The following is a 20,893-nucleotide window of genomic DNA, read 5'->3' on the forward strand; positions in this document are numbered from 1 at the left end:
ATCTCCCCTATGGAGTTGCTCCTGATTTACACTGGCGTAAGTGAGATCAGAATCAGCTCCCGGAATCTAGTCCACAGAACTTAGATACAGAACAAAGGTTAAATCTGCAACAGCCATGAATATGATACATTGTCAATGAATGTTTATTGAAGGTTTATTTTCAGTAGAGATGACAGAATTATGTGTGGTGAATAAATTGACAAATTGAACCCTTTTTTCTGTTTGCAAATTGTTCATGACTTTGATTAAAGCTAACCTAATCTTTTTTTGAAACTATTTGCCAAATAGTTTTTACGAAGACATTTCTTCCCGTGGTGCATTTGCAAACTGTTCGCTTTGACTGTTTGCCATTCCTTATTGGTGGGGTGTGATTGATAACATAAGTCACGTGGTATTGTTTTTGCTTCTTGATAGAATTAGTGAAACTTTTTAAAAAGAAGAACAATGAATAACAAATGAGGAACAGCAAATAATACACAACCAGTAGTGAATAGTCATGTTCGTGTACAGAGACACTTGTTAGCTTATGGTATTTGTACAAAGGGGTGTCAAGTATCAGAGGGGTAGCCATGTTAGTCTGGATCTGTAAAAAGCAACAAAGTCCTGTGGCACCTTATAGACTAACAGACGTTTTGGAGCATGAGCTTTTATGGGTGAATACCCACTTCATCAGATGCATGTACAAAGAGGAGCAACCATTCCCCAAATATTTATCAAACAATAGCATTCTTGCAAAATGTTTGTGAATAATGAATAAACATTTTTGTGGCCATGGAACAAAGAACTGTTTGGAATTCAAACAAATTCTTGAGAATACTCTATGCAATATGCTGCCCGCTGCGATAACAACACTAGAGAACCAATGGTGCCAGTGTCATTTGGCGTCAGTTATAGGTACATTTATGGTACAATCATCATTATGTAGATGACTTTTATAGGAGTAAAAGCAGCAAAGAATCCTGTGGCACCTTATAGACTAACAGACGTTTTGGAGCATGAGCTTTCGTAGGTGAATACCCACTTCGTTAGATGCATCTGATGAAGTGGGTATTCACCCACGAAAGCTCATGATCCAAAACGTCTGTTAGTCTATAAGGTGCCATAGGATTCTTTGCTGCTTTTACAGATCCAGACTAATACGGCTACCCCTCTGATTCTTTATAGGAGTAGCAGCTTTTATGCTGCTATTAAAATAAAACAAGCTCATTAAAAAACAGCAGCTGTGTCAAAATGAATTCAGATCTGTCAGAAGCTGAAAAGCTTTCAGCAACTACTCCATCTCTCTATTTACCATCTCTTTGTAGCATTGTTACAAATGGTGATATTTCCAGTGTTAAATTGCAATAGAAGCATCAAACAGCCTCACATCAGCAGTGGTCACTGAGAGATGAAAGGGTGATCCAGTGCTTAGAGTGCTAGATCAGAATGTAGGAGACCTGGGTGTTTAATTCCCTGCTCTGCCAGACATATGTGTGATAATTTGCCTCAGTCTCCTCATTTATAAAATAGAGATAATGCTCCCCTACCTCACGGGGGTGTAATGAGGATAAATATGGTACTGATTGTGAGGTGTTCAGATGCTATAGAGATGAGGTGACATGTTACAAGAGGTTGTCAGCCACTGATCTCTGCGGGTGACTTCCTCAAGTGCTGCTGTGGCAGGAATAGGTGAGACTCACATTCACCAGGCATCATGACAGAAGCTGCCTGGCATCTTCACTCTGTGTATTTCCCCTTCCATCACGGTTTCTGCTCCTTTGTCAGGCCTGCTGACGATTGGTTGGAAGGAAGGCAGTAATTTGAGCTGCTTTTCCTCATTTGCTGCTGGAGCCGCCTGCTTTGCTGCTGGGTCAGTCCTGAGGTGCCTCAGCAGGAACCACCTGTATCTGAGGCTTGTTATCTTAATTGCTACCCTCCTGTTTCTTCCTTGTCCGAGACAGCCTTCTAATTCTTTCCTGTCAGTGCTGAGCAGCCTGCCACATGGCAGGGTGCCTGTACGGTGCCTTCTGTCGTAGGAACAATGCACCAGCAAGGATGGGGCTACTTGAGGCTTGGTCTGGTTTTTCATAAGGTAAGCAGCCTCTGGGCAGCCACTGCCGAGTCAGCTTTATACCTGCTCGAGTAGTAGTTTGTGTGGCAGGGTCTCTGAGGAGGGAAAAAATCAAGAATCCGTTGATCCTAAACGCTGTAGGGTTCCAAGTGAACAAACAAGTGTCCAGGTGAGAGATTACTGAGCCATTGCTGTGGTGAGACTCGCAGCATACAGGAACAGGGTAGAGCATTGCTCCGGGTGTATCCCCCTCAAGAGAGAGAGAAAAATATTTCAGGCCAGACCTTCAGCTGGTGTACATGGGCATACCTCCATAGGCTTCAGAAACCATGATGATGTACCCCAGCCAGCATGCTCAACGTGATGGGAGCAACAATCTTTGTCTATTGGGTAGTAAATGTTCTCACAAACCACTTTAAGGGATTGCTAAGATTTCCAGTGTCGTGTCATTTGATCTTTAGTTGAAGCCTAGATGTGGTAACAGGTTGGTACTAGTTCTGTGAGGCCTGCATAAAGCAAGTTTCAATTCATGTGGCACTTTGAATCACTGTTTTCGGTAAGGACTGAGCAGCCAGACAGATATATTTGTCTGTGCTTGGCGCAGTGAGGTTGTAGGCTGCAGAATATTAATGTAAAAGTACCAGATCCTCCATTGTAAATTGATATAACTCTATTGTGGAGCTACACCGATTTACACCAGCTGAGGAACTGGCCTAGAATATAGACAGCTTTATAGATTGCTTATTAAATAGCACAGCTAAGAACTTTGAACTTGGATTTAGATTACTGGCTATGGTTTTATTTCCCTTAATATAATGCTGAACAAATATGTAGAAAAGTTATCTATTTTACTGTGAGTACTATTAGTTTGCCTATAACTCTGTTATGTACTAAAATGGTCTAGATCCTCAGCTCATGTAAGTCAGTATAGCTCCATTCAAATCAGTTCAGGTTTTTACCTCTTGAGATCTGGCCCACTATATGTAGGTTGGGGGAAGACAATGGTTGACTGGCACTACTGGGATATTGGGGTTTGTCGTCATAATTATATGAAAGGGAATGTTTCCTTCTGGGGATTTCCATTTATGAAAATTTTCATGAAATAGGTTATGGTCTCTTGGCCCCATTGAAGCTGCAGTGTCGAATGCATGCTGATTAGTCTTAGGAGTGACAGCTTTACAAAGAGAGGAGGCTCAGGCAATGATAATGGGATGATTTGTGGGGCAAATGCCCATCATTGTAGGTAAAATACCATTCACTCCAAAAGACTCTGCTTTTTTCTTGCTTATGTGCCATTTTTTAACTGAACTCACAGAAATAGATTGTAAGGACAGAACAATGATTGTACAGCAACTTTCCTTCTCGGAATGCTGCCACTTCCCAGGTTGCGCCCTATCAGTGCTTAGGAAAATAAGTGTGTGTGTGTGTGTGTGTGTGTGTGTGTGTGTGTGTGTGTGTGTGTGTGTGTGTGTGTGTGTGTGTGTGTGTGTGTGTGTGTGTGTGTGTTCTCAAGCATGCATATTCCTGCAGTCCTTTGGGGGAAAATCCAGTCCCCAACTCAGCAGCCCTGGAGGCCCCAAGGCAATGGATCTGGTGGTCCGTTGCCTTTGGAAGGGTCTGCATTTAAAAGACGTTCCTATATTTAAAAGACATCACTGGTTCCTAGTTGGACCATAGGAAGGGTGAGGCCGGAGGGTTTACTGCTGTGCAGAGTCTCCAGTCCTCTTCTCCCTATGATGGATCCATGTTCGAAGCACACTTTAATCATGCAGCTGAATTAACTTCTGTAAAGTGGCTGATTGGCTTGGAGGGAGTGGATGCCTTCCCCTCTGCACGTGTCTCAAAGGTTCAGACCATCTGTCTGAGCAGGAGTGGGATGGGAACCAGGTAATCAGTGATATATTAGAGTGGGCGATCTTGCATTGGCAAGAGGATGAGTTGGGGTCCTGATCCAATGCCCAGTGAAGTCTGCCACTGGTATCAGTGGGTTTCACACCAGGCTCTAGAGTAGCATCTCCAGTTCTAATGTCCGTCACTAGTTCTGTAAATCATTTATGATAACTTGCACCTGAGTGATTCTATGATCTGTAATATGTAACATGTACATAGATAATACACATTATGGCTGAGATTTCCAAAGCTGTGTAAGGGACTTGGATCCCCATTTTCTATTAATTTTAATGGAAACTGGGCACCCAAATCCCTTAGGTAGCTTTAAAAATGTCAGGCCTGGTGTCCAGGAGGATTTTACATCTGTATAGCTATGTATCAAGAATCCACAAGAGACGTAGCTGCACTGACCTAACCCCCAGTGTAAACAGTGCTAGGTCGACGGAAGAATTCTTCTGTGGGCCTAGCTACTGCCTCTCAGGGAGGTGGATTACCTATGCCAATGGGAGAATCCCTCCCATCGGCGCAAGTCATGTCTACACTGAAGCACGACAGTGGTGCAGCTGTGCCACTGTAGTGTTTTCAGTGTAGACACAGACTGAGGGTATCAGTAATTTCTCTCTCACTCTCTCTGGTATATTCAATCGTCTCCAAACTGTCTGAAGTCTCTGAAGGGTTAAAAACAGTCCTCCATAAGCCCACAGCTGGCTGAACAAATACCAGGTATTAGCACTGACTTCAGTTGCCAAAGCCTAGTCATTTCTTTTTTGCTTTTTAGCGATTGCAGCCTGCAGAGACCACTTAACAATGAATCGCAGCAGCTTGGCTGTGATAGGACAGGCCATGTGTGCAGACACTTAAAAGCCATGCCAGCAGTTCTCCTTTGCTCAATAGAGGTAACAGCGGGAATTTGATTAAAGACTGATAAAAAAAATAGAGAAGATGAAAGGATGAAAGAGCCACCTGGAAACTTCATTCCTTCTTTATTTGTAACTTAAGCTCATAAACCAAATCTAAACCATTGTGTGCATGTGAGAGAGAAAATTTCCTGTGTGGCTGCTCCAAACCACTAAGGATTCTGAATATGCAACCCCACAAGCCATCTCCGAATAACAGAGTCATAAGTATTCTTGTCACCAATGTACTGTGGCCTGCACAGAAGAGAGATCCCCCTGAAGCGCTGCAATGACAGCTTTTTAATATGTTCAGAACAGTCGCTAAAATGAAAGAGACCTGCTCAGAAATGTTAGTCAGACCCACTTGTGAGCATGCGGGTTAGCCCCATTCCCCAGGCAGTCTGGGAGCAGTTCTGCACAACACAATGAGGCAAGCTCATATCTTGCAGCTAGGCTTTGCCTGAGAGGGTCAGCTATGCAAATGGCCAGCTGTGCACATCAAACGCCACTCACTGCGTTTTGCCTATGACATCTGTCTCTTCTTTGGTAGGAGTAAGTCAAAAAAATAAGTCATCCCAGCGGCCAAAGGCAAATCACCCCCTACAAGTCCCACTAGTTGTATGTGATCAATGCTACCGTGACAGGCAAAGCAGATTCAAATGCTTTCCTGCAAAGCCAACATTTCTGTTTGGGTCTAGGAGACCACGTGGTTTGAGCTGTGTGTGTGCGCGGTAGAGGTGATGCTGTTCAGAGTTTGCCTTGGGAGCTGTGAAGGTCTTTACCCAAGTAGATGCAGGCTTCAGATCCTCATGAAGGACTTTTCAGGAGTCGCACAAGCAGGTACTAAAGCCAGAGAAACCTTAGGTTGTGAGCTCTTCAGGACAAGAATTGTGTCTTCCTACAGCATGTGTCTGGGAACACCTATCATGTTTTGGGCACTACCACACCTCTACCCTGATATAACGGGGCCTGATATAACACGAATTCGGATATAAAACGGTAAAGCAGCGCTCCGGGGGGGGCAGGGCTGTGCACTCCGGTGGATCAAAGCAAGTTCGATATAACGCGGTTTCACCTATAACACAGTAAGATTTTTTGGCTCCCAAGGACAGCGTTATATTGAGGTAGAGGTGCATAAGTAATAATAAGCAGAGGTGCTGGAACAATTTGTGTAGTGGGGGTGCTGAGAGCCATTGAACCAAACTGTAAACCCTGTATATAGTGGAAACCACTTCAAGCCAGGGGGTGCGGCAGCACCCCTAGTTCCAGCACCTATGGTAATAGGCCACTGGCTAAACTAGATTGTCACATACAGAACACCATGTATGTAGTTTATCTCATTGCTCCCTGAGCAGAAGCTCCTCTTTCTGAACATCCTCCTCCTTCCCTTCCTGCTTGTTTTCCATCACTAATCTCTCCTTGTTTGCTGCTGTTCTCCTCCCAGCCTCCTACCTGTTCTCAGTCCCATTTAGACCGTAAGCTCTTTAGGGCAGCAGCCCTATGTCTGTGAAGTGTCTTGTGCCCCAAAGGTGGTGGAAAGATAATGATCCTCAGATTTAGGGGGCTAGCTCTTTGCTTCATCCCTCAACACTGAGCAGAAATAATTCATGAGAGCCCTTGTAAAACCAGTGCAGGGCCTGATCCAGAGGAGTGCTGAGTACCCACAACTCCTGTGGAAGTCAGTGGGAGTTGAAAATGCTCAACCTCTCTCTACTTACCAAAAGAGAGGGGTGGTTAGAGCTCCCCAGCTGGTTCGGACACAAGCTGAATTTTGATATCAGGAATCAGAGCATTTTCCCAGTTGTAGCATCTGGCGGCTAAAGCTGAGGGGGGCGACAGCCTCCCTCCTAAAGCCAGTCCCAAATGCATCCAAGTGCTGTCGGAGCACATTGAGGAGAGACGCCACCAGAGGAGCTGCCTGTATTGAGCTTGTCTAGGGGATTGGCGGCCCGCATGGAAGCCGCCAGGGCCTGAGGTATTTGAGGAATGTTAATAGTATGCTTGAGTGGAGAGCTTCAGAGCCAGGCCTGAGAACAGCTCTCACTGCCATCTGTTGTGAACTATGGAGTTTCGTAGCAACAGCTTCTCAAGAATGATTTTTTTTTTTATTAAGAACCACCCCCCCCATACACACACTCATGAATAAGCAGGATAAGGGCTTAGAATCCTTCTCCAGAGTGGTGAGCATTAAAGGGAAAAAGACCTTTCTCTCCTCAGCTTGTATTTGGTTTGAGGAGGCATTTTTCTTTTCAACCAAGATTTTCCAAAAGTACATAGGGATATTAACTGACATATGCAATAGTTCAAATCCACTCTAGTAGGACAATAACGACCCAGCGGCGTTCACATCTGAGAGCTCATTAATGAGTGTGTGATGATCTGATGTTCGCAGTGTATAGTCCGGTGGATGAATATCCACGTCACTGTCCCACTGGATGAAACAGTGGCCTATGGTCCCTTTAATTTTACAGAATATTACCCAATGATAATTTGCATATCTTTTGCATGGGCATGTTGATTTATGGTCCCTATCTTTTATGACGCTCACTAGGTTCATATTCTGCATAGCTGGACACAGAGAAGTTGGGCTCATCTTTAGTCTGATGATTATGAGCCAGGTTCTCAGACGATTTAAATCAATATAGCTTCAGTGACTTCAATAGAAGTCATTGTACTGTGTCACAGTACAATGACATTGTCTCCCTCTCCATCCATCCCATCCTGAGCATGATAAATGCCAGCCTGTAAGGACACATGCTTTGAGAGCCCATATCAAGAGTGTAGAAGCAGAAGACTGGGCATATGAATGAACGTCTTACATCTCTTCCTTCCTGTGCTTTCAGGGATCAGCTTCTAAAATGCAGAACTCCTTCTTTCCCCATAGCCCTGAACTTTTCTTATCAACTGGACTCAAGAGATGAGCTCCTTTTAAATACGAGTGCTCAAAATTAAGCATATGTTTAAGTGCTTTGCAGATCAGGGCCAAAGTGCCGGATCAAGCCCCTAGAGCACAGGACTTTCTGGGCTGGTGATGTCATGCCAAACCTGAACCCCCAAAAACTTGTGTTCAGTTTGGCAGACTAGAATAGGCTGCTTCAAATTCAGTTTGGATTTCTGCTTGACCTGTTTCCAGGGCCAACACCCTGTCCTTTACACACAGCTGTGCGATGGCGCATAGGAAGGGTGTAGATCAGTGTGTGTTTTGCTGAGTTCATGTATGAGTAAAGGATAAATGCTACTTTTTATCTAGTGAGTATAACGAGTAAATTGACCTGTGCATTTCAGATTACCTACATCAAGAACCATTTCACAGATCAGTCTCTCCAGTCAATACAGGCATGTTTCAATGAACTTGTGTGACCTGCTGTCTGCAGCTGCAGTTGTACAGTCTGCGGTAGGTGACCATGTCATTTCAGTTATAGGTCTATCTAGCACAGGGGGACTTTGCTTAGAGTAGACTAGAAACTCTTTCTGTGCCTGGGAGCTGATTGCTAGAGACCAAATGTGCTGTGAATCCCATGCTCAGGTACAAGAGTTATTGCATGTGCTAATAGCTAGTTAGGTATAATTGCAATTGCTTCATTTGCAAATGCAATCACAGCAACAACACGAGCAAATGTAGGTGAACAGCTGCAACATACTTTCTGACATGTGCACGAAGGGCTCCATTTTAATAAAGTGTGGGCCGATGTTTTCCAAGGGATCCACGGAAGTCAGGTGCCCAACTCCTATTGAAAATCTACAGGAGTGGGAGGTTTAACTCCCTTGAACCTGTTTGAAAATCCCAGTGGGCTTTAAAATGAGACTTCAAAGTGCTCAAACGGGTTCTGTAGGGAACACACCTGGAACTGGTGGTGGACTCAATGGCCTGGTAGGTTCTCATAGGTGTGTTGTGTTTTGCAACTTGCCTTATATTTTGACTCAGTTCTCTGAGACTTTACTTGACAGGCCATTCAACATGGCTACAGTGATCGTGTGAAGAGATAATGAATTTCACGTGGTTGTTTCATATGGAAAGTTGGTCTGGCTGAGCCACCTCCATAGGCTTTGAGGAGCACATGCTTTATAAGAGGTTAATGCTACTTACTTTCCAGATAACATATTGGCTTTCTTATTGACTGAGCTGTTTGTATACTCATACATCTAACACATTAATGAGCTGTAATAAATACATGAGTGTGGTGGGAAAACCACAGGAACACAATGGGGTCAGAGAACAGTCAGGGAGAAGAATCTCTCTCATCATTCATACCATTCCGGAAGATCTGTCCCGCACTGGGCGAGAAAATCATCCCCATCAGTGCTCCAGGCTGTCGTGAGCGTTTGAAATTAGGCACCCACTATAATGGCAGGCTTGATCATAGGGAAGAGAGTGAAAGCTGATAGCTGCAGAAGGGTTGCTGGAGAGATGGGACTTTCCCTGTAATCAACAGGTAGTCATTATCACCTGTCCGCTGTCAGTTTCCAGCAGGCCATTTGTCCCACTATCCACTCTCTGAAAACTAGATTTATTTGCCTAAGGCCATGGATGGGGGGGAGCATCTTTCAAGCTGCAGGTATCATTTAACTATGCTAAGAAGAAAGCCAAAGCTTTTCTTCATTGGAGGCGGGGGAGAATACAATAGAGGAGTCTCCCTGTGCCTATGGAGATGGGGAAAACAAGTCACTGCAAGCCAATAACTACCTTGAGCAAAGAAATTATCCCAAATCAGAGGATGCCCCATTACAATCGAATTGCATCTTCCAGGTGACATTAGACTTTCAGACACTTTATACTTCTCTCTTTCTCTTGATCTTGAGCTGTTATCTTTCCGTGACAGAAGATTTAGCCTTTTGTTTTAACTGGGAATTATTAAGACCAAGCCAAACCCTGTAATCCTCCTGCCCCAAGCAGATCACCCACCGAAGCAAATGGGTGACTTACTTAAGTAAGGGCTGCCTGGATCAGAGGTAACTAGGGATCTGGCTAACATGGATCAGAGGTAACTAGGGATCTGATGCAAAGCCCACATGAAAGTCAATGGACACGTTCCCATTGACTTCAATGAGCTATGCATTAGGTTAGTGTCAAACCAACGACGACTGGTAATGGAAAGCCTTGTGCTGAGGGAGACAGGGCTAGACCAGTGAGAACCAATCACAGCCCCTGAATCTGGCCCATTTCCAGAAATGAACCAAAGTGGAATCTTTTACTAGGTTCTGAAATGTTCATTAAATCTCCTCCCACTGTCCCTCTCCCTCTTTTCCAACCATGATTTTCAGGGTGTCGGGACCTCTGATTTCTTGCTTTGCCCAGAAGCAAAACTGTTGAAATATCACAAGGGTAGTCCCAGGGCATTTCTGGTCTAACCTGAAAAGAGGAGTGGGATACGAATGGAGATTATTGGCCAAATTTTGCAGACACTCAGCCTAGGATAAACATCCAAGCATAACAGAAGACTAATTCCAGACTCAGCGGTTCTCCTATCACTTGTCCTCTTGGTTTGCTATATTCAGTGTTCCAGTAATGTAGGACTCAGTCCTGCATTTATTGGCGTACCCACAGTTCCCACTGTAGGTAAGAGGGATGAGTTTTTTGGTGCATAAGGTGCTTACACGGCTCCCACCAAGGTCAGCTGGCACCTCTGCAAATCAGGACCATCATATAAAATGCATTCCATTTATCTCGCTCTGCTTCATGAGGCTGTTCCAGCTTAGATCTCTCTCCTGGCAGTAACACAGCCTCATTTATCACTAAACTAGATTGATTTCTTTTGTGGAAGAGGAGAGGTAGGGAAATGAATCTTTGGCTGGGCATCGTTTCATTACACAAATTCCTCCCCAAAGGCATCAAAGCTTTGCTAATGATGAGGATAAATGTTTGCAGTAGAATAATTGTCTAATAATGCCCCCTGTTGAAGTGGTGGTTCTCTCTCACTGTCATGCTATACTCACTCTTGCAGCAAGGAGCTGGCCTGGGACTAATTCAGTCTTGAGGAAAATGAAAGCCTCCTCTTGACTTATTCTTAGGAAGGAGCAAATGCACATGGATAACTTCACCTGGAGGTCTCCACTTGGGCAGCATCCTTTTCCTTGCGTCTGACTTAGCCCACTTATTGGAAATACTTGTGGGTGACAGGAATCACCATGCCAGAATATACCCGTAGTCCATCCAGTCTGGGATCTTCTGTCAGCCAATGGTTAAATACAGGGTGTTTTGCAAAACACCCCCAGAATGTGCCTATGTGGGCAACACTAACCATGGAGGAAAATTTCTTTCTGACGATAACTGATGATCAAGTTATGCCCTGTAGTGTGGGGACTGATAACCTAATTCTTTTCTAGCTGGTGGAACTGTAGATGTTGTTTCAATAGGAACAGTGATGACACTCATCACTATTTTGTTGTTAATCAGTTCTTGGAATCCTGCCTGGTGGTACTGTATGTTTAATAACATTTTTTCCTGGCTTTATGTCATCATGGCATCCTTCCTAATCTTTCTCTGGTGGCCACCATCACACTTGGGGACACCAGCTGGGGGTTCAGGAACCGCCTACCTACCATCTGTAGCTAAACCCAACCATTGTCTCCAGTGCACACAGCCTGAGAGATGAGACCAGCTGTCTAATGTCCTGTCTCTATGCTGGCCCATTGTCTATTTTGCTGCATAGTGTTCGGCTACCTTTTTGCTACTACTGCATCAGAACAGCCACCCCCCCCACCCAATCTCTGATTGCTTTTGAATAGTTCCCACTCTGTCCACACATGTAGCAGTAATGAGCTCTGATGATCAGTTGCTTTTCCTGTACATGGTTCATTCAAAAGCAGTTTTTTATTGTCATCTTAATTCCAGCCCAGTTTTATTTTAAAAGTTCACACTTGACAAGGTCGTAAACCTCAACAGGGAAGGCTTGCTTTGCTTAAGTTTGGGAGAGGGGAAAAGAAGGAGAAATAAAGAAAATTATATATGACAAAATATTGTGCAGTTTATTTCAATATGTCATTGCTCAATATTTTGTTTTTTTAAAAATTGAGGCAATGAAAATAAAAAATGACATTAATGTAACATCTTATTTGAGATTTTACCAATAGTAAATTCAAAGCAACCCACAGCAACAACTGTATTGTGCATATATGTTCAAGAACAATAATGAACACCCTATACAATGATCTGTCACACCCCATATCTACATGACGGCCAAATTCACTGTCACTGTGGGAACCATGACTCGAATTTCCTAACGTTTTTGTGCATGCAAAACCCTCACCTATAAAGTTGCAGTAATATGTAGCACTTTGCATCTAATTTAAGCAATACTATAGCCTTTGTTTGTCTCACAAAGTCTAAAGTAAAGACAAAAGACATGGTGAGCCTGGATCTTCTGAGACATTCTAAGACTATGCACTTACACACAGTCTCGCTCCCTCGGAGGAATTTATGGCCATTATGATGTTCTCTAATGAGCACAAAATGAGACCGTTACATCTTCACTTAATTAGTTTGACGGATTTTCATTTAAATATAAAAAGACTTCTAGCCCTTAGAGAGCAAAAGGGGGCCTTGTCTCCATTTTAGTGTTTGACTCTGATTTGCTGGAGTGGGGGAAGGGAAACAACTAAGCATGAATAATTCCCATCTTTTTATTCCAGGCCTTCATTTTAACTTGCAGCTTTCCACATTCCCCTGCACTGCACACCTTTGGGCATGCTGCACATCCCAGCTTTAACCTCTGGCTAGGAGAGCCCCAGGGCTCGGAGGACATATGCCAGATGTTCTGAGATTTGAGGGTTGGTGCCGGTGCTCTTCTCTAGTCACCAAATCAATTAACTCTCTGTAGGACCTGTTTTTTTCCCACTCAGTCTGGGGCCCAGTCCAACTCCCACTAATGTCAGTGGGAAGACTCCCAATTTAATAAACGATGGGAGTTATGTGTTTACTTGCAGTTATATTATTTGGCAACTAGATGTCTCTGTGTGCTATATAGAGTTCCAGAATGCAGTGTGGTCCTGATAAACAGGTGAGACAAAATTGGAACACAGATTGTATGGAAGCCTGTTGCTTGTAGTGTTTTCCCTAATGCCTCCTGTTTAAGGTAGACTGTGATTTATAGACTCATAGAAGATTAGGGTTGGAAGAGACCTCAGGAGATCATCTAGTCCAACCCCCTGCTCCAAGCAGGACCAATCCCCAACTAAATCATCCCAATAGAAAAAGATGCTCTCCTTTGAGCTGAACCAGCAACCTAAGGATATCTTGCTGAGCGCCCCCTACAGTCCTCCATGCTACCAGCTGAGCTATCGAAGGGCTCATGTTAGGGACCTTGGAAAGCAGGGTCTTCTGGTTCCTCTTGTTCTCCCAAATGATGAGACCGAGACCTGGCATCAAATCATGGAGCCTATAAATTCTCTTCAACGATTTGTAGCCAATCCCTTGGGAATGTAAGAAACAGAAAGTTGGATGTGCCTGACTGGCTTTATATTTGGACACCACAGTTATCACCTATCCCACATGCCAGCCTTGTCCACCTTGAGCCTTTCCCAGAAATCCCTCCCCGTGGCTGTAGCAGTGGTGAAGCCTCGCTGTGGCTACTATGGGTACAAGCAGTAGTGTAGACTGGCCTCCAGTGTTATTCCCACTGTCATCTAGACCTGTTCTGAGCAGGGTCCGACAACATATACATGTATACCAGCAAGGGGTATTTTTTTGCCAACACCATTGGGGCTGCACTAGTTGGACAGCAAAACAGATAGATATTCAGGAAAAATGTCGAAACAGCTGCTGCAATCACACAGATGTCGCCATCAGCAGAGCTGAGGAGAGTACTCCTTGTCTTCTGCTCCCAAAGCATACTGAGAATCCCCAGGAGCTGAAGCCGCATTGGGCTTTGTAGGTAGGGACAGTCTTTTGAGAGTGTGCCAGGGATTTTTGAATTTGGATTTAAAGGTTGAGTGAATGAATTCAATAGCAATTTGTGGGTTTTGTTTCAGATAGAAAATCTTCTCTTTAGTTTTAGAATTAAAATTTGGTTCAATGTTTGGTCTTCGTGTGAAAGTGGATTGATGTTAGATGGAAGCTGGTTTTTGTTCCAGAGAACTGAAACCAAATACATAGCTAACTCAAGAAGAAGAGCTGAACTCGAAAGCTCGTCTCTTTGACCAACAGAAATCAGCCAGAAGACATGACCTCATCCACTTCTCAAGAAAGTCCTTTTGCTTCATTGGTCTTGTCCTTCATGAGGTCATATCCTTCCTGTTGCAATGTTCAGGTTCTGGACTGATTTTTGAATAACAAAATGTTATTTTCATGATGTGAGGGGCATCTAGAGGACAGGAGCTCAGACAGCTCCTTGGTGGGAGAAGTGGGTGATGCTAAGTGGCCAGTTAAAGGCCTTTATTTACAATATAACTGGCAGCCAACATCAAAAATCTGAGGCTTTGGCCACTAGATAGTCCAATAGACTGGTAGCAGCAGCAGTCCTGGTAAGATGGCTGCTAGCCATGTGGGGACATTTTGAAGTATCAGCTTTAATTTTAATGGTTAAATTTGATTTGGAGGGATAGAAATATATTCTCCCGGGTGTCACGCTAAATCAGTTGCCTGCTTATAGGCTGACAAGTAGAAAGCAACATCTTAATCAGCTCTGCCATTCCATTCTGGGGCAATGGTACACACTAGCCAATACATTACAATTCCCTGTAAGGGTGGTACCGCCCAAAAGACGTTCATTTTACTTCCTCTACCCTTGGGGGAAAACGCCTCCCGAGCTACTGAAGAAGAAATCTAACCCTTACCTTGTGGACTAGCAGCTTCCCCAGCCTTGTTTCCTAACTGCACATACAATAATATCTAACAAATAAAGGAGACAGATAGCCATTCAGACACACTCAGCTTTCTGCTTCTTAGGTTTCCCTAGTGAACACACAGCTCCAGCAGTTCAAGTTTTTCAGAAAATAAAAAACCTCATTGGTGTGACTCTGCAGTTTTCTTTTGGGTCAGTAGACCATAGCATTTTTCCATAAAGGTTGGCCTGACTGCACTTATTTTTGTCCCTTTTGCAGGAGTCAGTGTTTTGTTTGGGAGGAGGCGGATGTAGAACTGGGGTAGGGAAGCACACAGGAGGCATAGTTCACCCTGTGCCACCTCTCTTGCAACCTTGAGCACAAGGGATACGTTGAGCGCAGGGTAAAGACTTGGTGACGACTGGCAGCTATGTACCTTAAGAGCTGCCCATGAGTTTCTCTGCCAGACCTCTGCACCCAGGTCTGCAGAGAAAGTGAGATCCATAATCTGGCCCATTCAGTGGAAGTTCTATTCTAGGAATGACTCATTTGCAAACATCTTAACATCTTGTTGAATTTCAGATCCCTTCCAGTGTTCTCATAGTGCAGCTATATGGGGCCAGATTCATCTTGGGTGTCACTTCACTGAAGGCAACCGAGTTACACCAGGGGTGAGAGTGGCCCCTGAGGATTATGTTGTAGTTCAGGGTAGAAATGCTGGCTCCTGAAGCCACATCACTGTTTAGCAAAATATGAACAAACAGGATTATTTTTGATACTGTCCTTTCATTGTCAGGAAGGGAGCTGAATGTTTCCTGGCACCCCACGCCATGAGTGTGGGTATAGGTAACACAGTGGATTGTAACTAGGGGTAACAAGTTGTTTGTTAGAGATTGTATTGTTGCATTGGGACCTGCTTCTAAGAATGTCTTCTGCGAATTTACATAACTGCCATAGACTCCGATACAAAACACCTGGGGGAGGGTAAGTAGTATATGACTGACCCTACCTGAAGAGATCAGTGTTCCATTTAGTCTGGTATTTTGTCACTGGCAGTAGTTTACAATGGAGGCTTCAGACTATACAGAATTTCCTATTAATTTTTGGTGTCTTACATTTATGTAAGACAATGGTCTATGCATCTTTTTATGCTTTGTACCATTTCCTATTTTATTTACCTCCACCACCTCTCCTCTGTTTCTGAATATTTGTTCTTTGGGGGAGGAGGGTTATATTTCACCATTTGGCATCCCACATGCTCAGGTTTCTGTCCTGTTCTGTTATCATCAGTTGGGCAGAATTTCCATGCTGTCATTTCTGTGACTCTTAATTTAGAATGGAACTATTTCAGGGATCCTCCATGTTTTCCTCCCTTTTGATCACCCTCAAAGGACCTATACTGGGTTAATCCAGTTTTCTACCTGAGGAGAGCTGAACGTGACACCGCTCAATGCAGTTCTTGGGGTGGATTGGAGGGATAGTTGGAGGCCAGCATGAAGTCTCCCCCACCCCGCAGGGCTCTGTGTCACTTCAGCAGCAATCTGAGCCCCAGGGGGGCCCTAGATTAGTTTAGAAATCCAGCTCAGATCTTCCATGCAGCCCTGCAGTGTGCTCCTACTAGGATGCTATATGGCCCTTTAGCAGTTTTTAATGTAACCACATCTTGGTTTATATGAGGTACTGGTGAGGGGCCACAAAACATACACAGTGCACGTCCCTGAATCCATGCTGACAGAGAGGGTAGTGCTTGCAGTAGCGAAAAAAAAGGAAAAAGAAAAAATTAAATGCTGGGAACCAAAAGTAAGTTCTGAGCTGTTTCTCTAAATCCTTTCAGAGCACTGAGTTCTGGGTTAGCTGAGATTTCCTGGGTTGTATTAAACAGCGGCTTCCATCTTAGAAAATCCGACCACAGCACCTATGGTTTCGGTGAATGAGCAGCTTCTCTTTAGCCACTTAAAATGTGGTGCCTACTGTTGCCCTTTAGTAAAGCTGCTAACCATGAGAGTCTCCGTCTGAGGCTGGCGCAGAATTCTGTGCTTCACACATATCATGTGCAGGTATGAATTAGGTGTGGCCTTGTCATCACTAGACTACTCAGGTGTGTTAGCTAACATGAGGTGAGAACCCACCTTTTCCCCTAGTGAAGACAAAAGTCATGGACAGACCACAAGCCTTTTTTATTTCTCTCAGTACCCCAGCTCGTAAATTCCCTGCTGCTTCGCCCTGTCTCCCTTGCTCGGCAAATGCTCTTTCGATGATCTAATCGGCAGGACTTCTGACTCGGTGATGAATTAGCTCAACTGGAATTCAACTCTTTTTGTTTGCTTAAGTTATTCTTATCAGATGGGCTGCGTTTCTGGAAGGGGAAAGAAGGCTCTTCCTTTTAGCAAAGCTGCTGGGCCAGGAAATGATCAGCAGCCCCAGATGAAATCATGTCTGAATGTTGATTTCGTGCTTCTAGGGGAGTGCCTTGAAAAGACCCAGACTCGCATTTCAACCCATTAAGCCTTCAGCCATATTTTATTGGAACCCCTCAGCATTTTTATTTTCTCTTGCCGATAAGAGCTCTCTCAGGGCACAGCCTTCTTGCTCCTATTAAGAGCGAGGGTGAGAGAGAACCCTTCAGGCCTGGAGCAGAGGGAGTCAGTGACCTTCACCCTAAAGACACAAACACTGACAATTTCAGCTTTTAGTGTTTATCAGCCATAAACATAAATTAGAGAGAGTTAACGGTTGATCTGGAAGGATAAGTAGTAGCATCCCTGGAGAGGGATTAAAATGTGCGGAACGAGTTTGGACATAAATGTTGAGTAAATCTTGTCCGTAATCTCTTAGAGCTGGGCAGCCTATTCAGAGGGAGCAATTTATCCCACAGATTTAGCCACTTTTTCCTTGTTGTCGGTGAACAGATGTTGATATTTCAAGGGCTTATTTGTTCTTTGGGATGGTTCACCTAACACTTCGGACAAGCCTAGGTCAGGCTGTGGCTGTTTGCCATGACTGGCTGCTGGTGGTGGTATGTGGCTGGTCACCTGAAGCCAGCCTGTGCCCTTGTCTTTATTGGCTGAGAAAGGAATAAGGTCCTCCCAGCCAAGTCTCTACCCTCTTGCTCAGACTAGCTGGATCTCAGGCCTGGGTCTAGTGTAGTGCACAGCCTCTGCTCCCTGGATAGTATTAGTATCCCATCTCCGTGATTGCTGGCCAGAGGAGCAATCCCAGTGTGTGGGTGGAGGGGAGTAGGATGCACCCTTTCCAGGACTTCAGAGAATTAGTCCCCCTCCTACCACCCAGCAGCAAGAGAGGAGCCGGGAAGGAACTATGACTCTCCAAGATACAATTCTTCATGCCGTAGAGGGGTCGCATTCTGCCTCTTACTCATTGCTGCATCTAAAGGCTCAGGCTAGTCCGCAATATTTATTTTCCCTGCCTTGAAATTGTATGAAGAGGTGGTGTTGGTTTTTTGCATACATAAAGCCTGATTCTGCTACATTGAAGTCAATGAGTGTTTTGCCTTTGACTTCAATGGGTGTGGGATGGAGCTCTTTGTGAACACCTGTATTCATGCAGAAACAAATCTGTATATATGCAGAGCTGAATATTTGCATTCAGAGAATCCATTTCCATGAACATTCAAGAATAAACAGACACCGAAACCTTTTCGCCAAACAACAACATTCAAATAAAAGCTTGTCATTACAAGCTGAGAAGTCTGCTTGTTGAGTCCAATGTTTCAGAATGTTAAACCACCCTGTAGGTATCTTTTAATAACGAGTAATTGTTTGTTGCAGTGCTATAATTATTTAATATAAGGTGTTTCTGCGTAGTGTGTAGATAGGCTAGAAGGAAAGAGAGAGCGCAGAGGTGGCTGTACAAAAGAAGAATACCCGATGCTGGGGTGAATGGTTGCAGCTCTTCTGACTTTAGTGGCGCTACATCCGTTTACACCGACTGAGGCGCGGCTCTGTGTACTGATCTGCAGTTGGATATTTACCAATATTGCTAAGATTAAATTTGCCATCAAAATAAGCAGAAAAAGTAGAGTTGGTTGTAAAATTTCCGATGGATCCGTTTTCTGTCAGAAAATGCTGATTGCACCGAATCCAAACAATTCCAGCTACACATTTGATGGAAACCAGGCCCCGTTTCCTGCCAGTTCGCCCATCTCCCTGGCTCCTTGGCAGCCTGCTTAGTGCGCTACTGGGAAGCCAAAGCTCTCCATCTGGTGGGCTGCCAAGGAGCCAGGGTTTCCTGGCTTCCTTGCTCACTGGGCTCTCAGGTCTTTGGCAGTCCAAGTGGTGGGAAGCTGGGCAGCTCAGGAAACTAGGCCGCAGGGCGGCCGCCTCCCCAGCTGGCAAGCTCTCCAGGAGCCTGCCAGTAACTTTAAGCACCCAAATTTAAAAATACTGGTAGATACTCTTTAATTAAAAACAAACCAAAAGTATTGGATGAATTTGGAGCTCATAAAAAGTGTGAGCCTGTTTGATTGGATGGAAACCCCACAATAGAAACATAAATAGCCACCTGCCCTTCTCCAAGAGTCAAGTTATTGTGGGGGACAAAGAAAGCAGAAACAGGGACGAGGGGTTGGTCAACACAAGGACTCCAGAGGACACTGAGCAGAGAACCTCAGCTTGTGCTCACTACTCCGAGAAGGAATCCAAGGAGCCGGTGGACTTTGCCCAGGGACACTCGGCTTAGATACATGAATGAACAAGTGATGGGAAATAGGCCCCACCGTCACAAGTCCCCCTTCCGATCCCATCCAGCCTCCCATCAAAGATATCAAATTAGCAACTTTGCGGATGGAAACCTCTGTTTCTCCATGGAACAGGCCCAGTGCAAGCTTCCTCACCTGCATTACTGATGTGACTCAACCCTTCCCAGGCGCCTTTCGAATTGGTAAGGCTCCATGCCCACTCAGTCCTTGGCGCCCCTGCTGCCACTATGGGGCTGACTCTTGCCAGTTGTGGTGCTGGCTTTTACCATGTGGTCAGGTTGGGACCAGGACTTAGAACCCCTGGACAGGAAGAGGCTTTCCAATCCTTACCTTTCATTTGTTACTGCAAATGCTTCATGCTGGTGTATTCTCAAGAGTTGGGGAATCACGACTGCTTGGGTTTATTCCTAGCTGGACTACTTATTCACTGGGATGTTGGGCAAGGTGTTTACCTCTGTGCATTTCGGTTTCCCCATCTCTGCAATGGGGATAACACCACCTCCCCCACAGGGCTATTGTGAGGTATAATTATAGTTTGCAAAGCACTTTGAAATTCCTGGCTGAAGGATGCTGGTATGAAGTGGCAATTTTAAAAATGATGGGCTGGCTCTTTAATTCCCTGCGGAATGCCTTTGTACTTTGAACTGGGTGCTGCAAGTTCCTCCCTTCGGTTGCCAGTAAGTTCAAGCAATGATTGCCATATAAAATGGGTTGGGAGGGACACACTGCTTCTGGCAAAAATACAGCCAGCCTCCACCTCAGTCTGGATCTCAAACCAAGGCTAAAACCAGAACGGACTGTCCCTCATTCCATCCCTACCTAGAGCGAGCCCAAGGTTTAGCGCATCTCAATGTAATAGGATTTTCAGGGACCTGAGGCAGACTTCAGGAGCCCATGTGGCATATTTGGGATGGGGGCAGACTGTGGCTTGTCACTGGGATCTGGAGGAGGGGGATGGTGGACGGTGTGGATAGGATTATTCTTTGCGACAAGGCTTAGCCCCCAGTTTCATCTCGCGAGGAGGGTGGGCTCATGGTGAAACGGCAGCAGTCAGCTAGCAGGGCTCTGAAGTGGGACCCAGAAAACCTAGTGCTATTCCTAGCGCTGCCACTGACCTGGGGAAAGTCACTTCACCTCCCTGTGTCTCTGTTTTGCCTCTCACCCTTTCTCTGTCTGATCTCTTCAGGGCAGGGAGTTTCTTACCATGTGCTTGTGCAGTGCCTTGCACACCGAGGGCCGGGGGGCTTAGTTTGAGCTGGTAGGTGTTACTGTAGTACGGCGAGTTGTAGGTCTTTTGAAAGTGACAGCTCCCCCAAAGCATGGGGCCCTACAGGAGTGCACACCTAGGAGTGACGTTGTTCCTGTTTCCCACAGGGCTCTACCTCTGCTGAAATGCCAAACTCCATTTCAGGGGCTCAGTAAGTCAGAATTGCTGCTGAGCAGGCTGCTGCCTTCAGCTCCCAGCAATCCTGGTGGTGCTTCCACGGGTCTGAGGAGGAACAAGTACATTTGGAGGTGCCTCTGATCTAGGGGAGTCCATGGGATTTGAATAAAGCAGCAGATTAGAACCCAGCAGAGAGG

The 20,893-nt window shown here is 44.9% G+C and overlaps 1 protein-coding gene across 2 annotated transcripts in view; it reads left to right on the forward strand.

Moving 5' to 3' along the window:
- Positions 1 to 1,876: 1,876 nt before the first annotated feature.
- Positions 1,877 to 20,893, forward strand: part of SHROOM3 (shroom family member 3) — a 152,316-nt gene continuing 133,299 nt past the window's right edge. For both annotated transcript variants that reach the window (XM_075066082.1, XM_075066083.1), the window contains exon 1: positions 1,877 to 2,071. The gene's annotated coding sequence lies outside the window, so the exon portion shown is untranslated. The remainder of the gene's footprint in view (positions 2,072 to 20,893) is intronic.

This window comes from Chelonoidis abingdonii, chromosome 5 (genome assembly GCF_003597395.2).
Source record: "Chelonoidis abingdonii isolate Lonesome George chromosome 5, CheloAbing_2.0, whole genome shotgun sequence".
NCBI lineage: Eukaryota > Metazoa > Chordata > Testudines > Testudinidae > Chelonoidis > Chelonoidis abingdonii.